Source organism: Orycteropus afer, unplaced genomic scaffold, assembly GCF_000298275.1.
Source record: "Orycteropus afer afer isolate SDZICR_OR568_19922 unplaced genomic scaffold, OryAfe1.0 scaffold00028, whole genome shotgun sequence".
NCBI lineage: Eukaryota > Metazoa > Chordata > Mammalia > Tubulidentata > Orycteropodidae > Orycteropus > Orycteropus afer.
Window position 1 is genome coordinate 1,211,646 of NW_006921615.1, and position 6,883 is coordinate 1,218,528.

The window sequence follows — 6,883 nt, forward strand, 5'->3', positions numbered from 1 at the left end:
TTTTCTGTTTTTAATCATTGCTATTATGGCTGTGGTGAGATGATATCTTATTGTTGTTTTGATGTGCTTCTCTCTAATGGTTATGCCCATAAGCATCTACTTATGAATTTTTTGTCCACCTAAATGTCTTCTTAGGTGAAGTGTCTGTTCATGTCCTTGGCCCATTTTCAAACTGGATTGTTTGGCTTTCTGTTGTTGAGGTGTTGAAGTTTTCTATAGATTTTAGAGATTAGTCCTTTATCAAATGTGTTGCTGTCATTTATTACCCCCCCCCCAAGTCTGTAGATCAGCTTTTCAATCTTTTGGGGAAGTTTTTGATGCACATAAGTGTTTAAATTTTAAGACATCCTTGTCATCTAATTTATCTTCTGCTATTTGTGAATTCTTAGTTAGGTCTAGTAGACTATTTATGCCCTAAATTAGGGCCCTACATTTGCCCCTATTTTTTCTTTGATCTTTATAGTGTCAGGTCTTTGGTGCATCTTGAGTTAGTTTTTGTATATGGTGTGAGGTATGGACCCTGTTTCATTTTTCTGCAAATGGATATCCAGTTTTGCCAGCACCATTTGTTAAAGAAACTATCTCTTTTCCATTTAATGTATTTTGGCCCTTTGTCAACAACCAGCTGTCCATAGGTAGATGGATTTACTTTTAGGGTCTCAACACCTGACTAAATTCTACTCATTATTTTGGGCTCAATCCTGACATCAAGGCTAACTGTCCATAGTTAACCAAACAAAGTACACCTTTACATTTCTCTACTGTTAGATGCAACATTTATTGAAGTTATGGCTATGTATCTTGCTTTCCCATCAACTCTTAAGTTTTCAATGGTCAGAGATGATATCCTACCTACCCCTAAATTTCCAAGTTCTGCCACAGTTAGCTATGTTTGCAGCTTCTCTGTAAAGTTTATTCAACAACTTCAAATAGTAAAAATTTATTTCTTTGAAATTGAATTCCAATGAGAACCAAATCAGTTAGAATGTAAATCTTCTCTAATTCTTTCATTCTTTTGTGATTTGCGTCAGATGCTCAACCAAACCTAAGTTTCATACAGATTGGGACCATGTGTAATTCAGTATATACTTTGATACCTGTTTATTGTTGTTGTTATGTGACATCGAGTCGGACCCGACTCATAGCAACCCCTCCTTGGGTTTCCGAGGCAGTATCACTAGCGAAGTAGATTGCCCCATCTTCCTTTCCAGGAGTGGCTGGTGGGTTTGAACCGCCAGCGTTCTGGTTAGCAGTCAAGTGCCTTAGGCACTATGCTACCAGAGCTCCACTCTGATACCTAGAACAAAAATAAGAACATTCTATAAATGCAAAATATATATTGTTTCATGAACTCTACTTTAGTTTTCACCTTACTAAATGAAGAAAGTTGACTAGCATCTTGGCTTCAGAGTGTATTGTGAACATCGTTTCAAACATATTCAAGGTTAGATTTAAATTCTTTGGATGAAATATGATTTAAAAAATACAAAATTTCATTGTGACAACCTTACTTCCATATTATATCCATTTCATTTCAATGACTACAGAAACTACAAAGATAACCTAGAATAAGTCCCAAGGAGAACAAGATTAGTATGTTTGGTCATTTTTATCCAAAGGCTGTGTACTTTTTAAGTTTCAATGTTGGAATTCTCATAAAAGCCTATTGTTAGATATTTACATGTTCCATTTTAGCATCATTCTTTTGACTTGTGTATAAATACAATTTGATGGATACTAAAATCCTTGAAAATGTATTTATCTTTATATATTTCTATTGCTTTATAAATATCTACTGCTGGGAAACATTATATATAATAAAATTAGTTGATAATATCCATATTTCATTTTTTTTTTTTTGCTTGTTTGGGGCACAAAAGATAAATGTACTAATTTAAAGAAGAGAAATAGTTGCAAGATTTTCTGAATGTACTTATCTAACAACATTTAGATATGTGCCATGTACATCTTTCTTCAATAGTATAGAGAAAATGCTTAAAATATTATACATTTTATTATTATGGACTACTTCTTTAAAAAATCAAAATGATCACAAAATATTTTCTAATCTAGAAATAAGTACAAACTCTTTTCAGCCTATGGAATTGGAACAAGGCTCATTTATGCAGTTATTTTTAGATGCTTTTATTATTGTATCTGACAATAAAATATATCTAACAACTATCCTGTCAAATCACTGTACATGTTGCTTCATTTCACAAACTAACAAAATGACAAAAACTTAAAATTTTTAAAAATAGGCATCTACTACAAGTAAAAGAATAGAAGAGCTTATGTAAGATGAAAGCTTACCCTGGAAGCACTTTTATAGTGGTTAATGACCAGTTAGTTCATCTAGTCATACGTCTCTAGTATAATTTTGTAAAGCAGTCCTTCCAAGTGACTGTGCTTTTGAAACAAGATGTCCTTATGTTTTATTCATATATCTGAACAATATTTTATGTCATCACAAAGTATGTGTCACTATGGAATTTGGCTTGGAATCATTTTAATGAGATACTGAATTTTGTTTAAATGTAATTTTAAGGAGCAGATTAATACCAATAACTATTTCCTAAGTTCAGTCATAAAATCTTTTTCTAGAACTCTGAAAAATTTTTTCATGGTCTTCAGTAATATAAGGTATGTAGAGTGAATAGATGGAATTCTAGTTACTCAACTAAACAAACTGACTACCCTCGAGTCGGACCCAACTCATGGCGACCCCTCCTTGGGTTTCGGAGGTGGTTTCACTAGGAAAGTAGATTACCCCATCTTTCTTCTGAGGAGTAGCTGGTGGGTTTGCACCACCAGTCTTCTGATTATCAGGCAGATGCCTTAGGTACTATGTCACCAGAACTCCTTTTTCTTACATATTTCTAGTCCTGTTGAATCAGTTATTGGAGCTATTCATAGTGTTTCATTTATAAGATTCTGAGCATATCCTGAGACAGTGGTTCTCAAACTTTTTGGTTTCAGGAAGGAATCCACACTCTAAAAATGAATGAGGACACAAAGAAAGGTGTTTTATGTCAGTTTTATGTATCAATATTTACATTATTAGAAATGTAAATGGAGACATTTAAAAATATTTATTCATGTAGAAATAATAAATTCATTATATATTAACATAAATAACATTTTTTATGAAAAATACTTTTATCTTCCAAAACAAAAATTTTTAGTGGGAACAGTAGCACTAATTTACATTTTCAAAAATCTCTTTAATGTCTGGCTTAATAGAAAATTGCTGAATATTTGGATCTGCTTTTGCATTCAATCTGTTTCTGTTTTTAGGTGCCGTTGCGTCGCCTCTGACTCATAGCGACCCTATCTATGTACAACAGAATGAAACACTGTTCAGTCGTGCACCATCTTCACAATCCTTGCAATGCTTGAGCCTATCATTGCAGCCACTGTGTCAATCTACCCTGGTGAGGACCTTCCCCTTTTTCACTGACCTACTTTACCAAGCATAATATCCTTATCCAGGGACCCACCCCTTCTGATGACATGAGCAAAGTATGTGGGACGAAGTGTTGCCATTCTATCTTCTAAGGAGCATTCAGGCTGCACTTCTTCCAAGAAAGCTTTGTTCATATTTCTGGCAGTCCATTGTATTTTCAGTATTCTTCACCAACACCACAATTCAAAAGCATCAACTCTTCAGCCTTCCTTATTCTTTGTGCAGCTTTCACATGCATATGAGACTACTGAAAAGACAAAGGCTTAGGTCAGGTGTACTTCAGTCTTCAGAGTGGTATCTTTGTTCTTCAACACCTTAAAGAGGTCTTTTGCACCAGATTTGCCCAATGCAATATATAGTCTGATTTCTTGACTGCCGTTTCCATGGGCATTGAGTGTGAATCTAAGTAAAATGAAATCTCTGATAACTTCAATCTTTATTTCATCTATCTTGATGTTCTTTATTGTTCCACTTGTGAAAGTTTTTTTTTTTTTTATATATGTTGAGGTGTAATCCATACTGAAGGCTGTAGTTGTTTTTTATTTTTTATCTACAATAGGGAGAAAAGAGACCAGATTCACACATGTTCTATAGAGACCATTTTATTAAATGTTAAACAGGACAAAGACGATCTTCCAGGATGAGGGAAACCATCAGCATATACACAGTACAGGGAGTTGAATGGAATCCACCTAATTACAATCATGGTGTTCATTATATTTGATAGAGTACAAAGGAAATCATCACAAGATCACCTGGTGGCAGGTCAATTCATCACTGTTGCAGTTGGGATTACAGAAACAAGGAAAGGACCATGATTGGGACATGTACACAATTGAAGATTAAAAAGGTTTACAGGATTGGTTCTGGGGCTTTTTGGTCAAGTTATTACTTATAACCATGAGGTAGCTACAAAACAACACTAGCACCCTAACCATAATTTGAATTAGAAAAGTACACACTCAGGCAAGTTCCCTATTTCTTTGTGTGAGTATAATGGACTTTAAACCACACTCTTCCTGAAGGCAAACCACCCCTCTCTAGGTTTGCCCTTTAACTTGTCCTTGCATGGCCACAACGTTGGTTTAAGGCTCAGAAAGAACTCAAATGGCATCTGAACTTGTATAAAACCTCAAACTGGAGTTAGGGCTTCCACTGTAGACCATAGCCTTCCACAAACCAGATGCTTTAGAATTTAAGCTCTAATACAATCAGTAAGTGATTCAAGTTATTTCACTTTCAGCAAGCACAGTTGTGTTATCAGCATATCAGAGATTGTTAATGAGTCTTTCTCTAAACCTAATGCCACTTTCTTCTTCATATCATCCAGCTTCTTGGATTATTTGCTCAGCACACAGACTGAATAAGTATGGTGAAAAACATATAACCATGATATACACGTCTCCTGATATTAAACCATGCAGTACTGTTCTGGTTACCTAGTGCCATTCTGACAGGAATATACCACAAAGGGGATGGTCTTAACAAACAGGAGTTTATTCTCTTACAGTTCAGGAGGCTAAAAGTCCAAGGTCAAAGTGCCAAGCTCTAGGGGTTGTGTGAAAACCCCTCGACCTTGGGCTTCAGCTCTGCCTCTTTCTCCCTGACCACTGATGTTAGAGGCATCTCTTCACTCAGACAGCAACTGGCTGCTAAGGCTAACAAGCACAAGGTCGACAAATAAAATGGCACAGTCCCAATGTTACCAAACTGCATGGCAGACCATTAATTCACGTCCATTGTAAGTCCCAGGGTCGGCAGAGCATGGCGGGCTGCTGAACAATGACATGGCTATGTGCAGGTTCCAAGCGTGCCATATGCTGGAGACCATTCCCAAAGCTGTTTCTTATATATGGGAAACAGACCACATACCCAAAGCAAGCTACTCAGCTGCTCCAATAGATTCTACCATGGAGTTAATTACCACTCTCACCATGGGGAATAACTACATCCAGCTGCCCAACCACTCAACCAGGCCCAGCCAAGTTGACACACAAATCTAACCACCACAAGTATCCCTTTGTTATGTTAGAATGATTGCCTCTTAGTCTACGTACAGGTTCTGCATGAACACAATTAAGTGTTCTCCAACTCCCCTTCTTTGTAATGTTATCCATAATTTGTTATGATCTACACAGTCAAATGCATTTGCATGTCAATAGAACACAGGTAAACATCTTTATGGTATTCTTTGCTTTCAGCCAAGATCTGTGACATCAGCAATGAGATCCCCCATTCCATGCCTTCTGAATCCAGCCTGAATTTTTGGATGTTCCCTGTCAATATAGTTTTTTAACAATCTTCAGCAAAATGTCACTTACAAAGCTCTGGTGGTATAGTGCCTAAAGCATTTCACTGCTAACAAGAGGCTGGCAATTCAAACCTACCAGCCACTACTCAGAAAGAAGATTGGGCAATCTGCTTCCAAAGAGATACTGCCTCAGAAACCCACAGAGGAGTCACTATGAGTTGGAGTCAACTCGATGTCAGTGAGTTTGACTTTTTAGAGTATGATATTAATGATATTGTTTGATAATTTCCACATTTTGTTGGGTCACTTTTTTTTTGGGAATGAGCACAAATATTGATCTCCTCTGGTTAGTTAGCCAGGTAACTGTCTTAGAAATTTCTTGGTATAAATGAGTAAGTGCCTCCAGAGCTTCATCTGTTTGTTGAAATATCTCAGTGAGTATTCAGTCCTTTCCCAGAGCCTTGTTTTTTTGCCAATTTCTTCAGTGCAGCTTGGACTTGCTCCTTCAATACCATTGGTTCTTGATCATATGCTACATCCTGAAATGTTTGAACTTGACCTATTCTTCTTGTTCCAATTCTTTCTGTTATATTCTGTAGCAATATGTTATTTTGGTTGAGGTACATGAAGAAAATCAAGTCTCAGACAGATGTGTAATTGGAAATGGAAAGAATATTTTAATATCCTTTCAGATAATTTTGGACATTCTTCTTTAGTACTATACCAAAACTTTGCAAGTGATATATGTGGAATCTGCAAAAACATAGCTAACAAACTTCTCAAATTCTGTTGCATTAAAATACATAAGGAGCTCTGGTGGTGTAGTGCCTAAGGCATTTGATGGCTAACCAGAGGGCTGGTGGTTCAAATCCACCAGCCACTATTCAGAAGGAAGATTGGGCAATCTACTTCTGCAGTGATGCTGCCTTAGAAGAGAGGAGTTGGATCTGACTCGATGGGTATAAATTTGTTTATAATACATTGGGATATCTTGCAGGTATGATTTTGTAACATTGATTGTCTGGAAAATTTTAAATGCTGACACATTTAATTATACAATAAAGATAATCTCATTTGTTAACATCACCACTAATGTCACAATACTTAAAGTCTTTAATGTTAAGAAGATGAAAACTTTACAGTGGTAAAGACAAGTGTTTCATCAT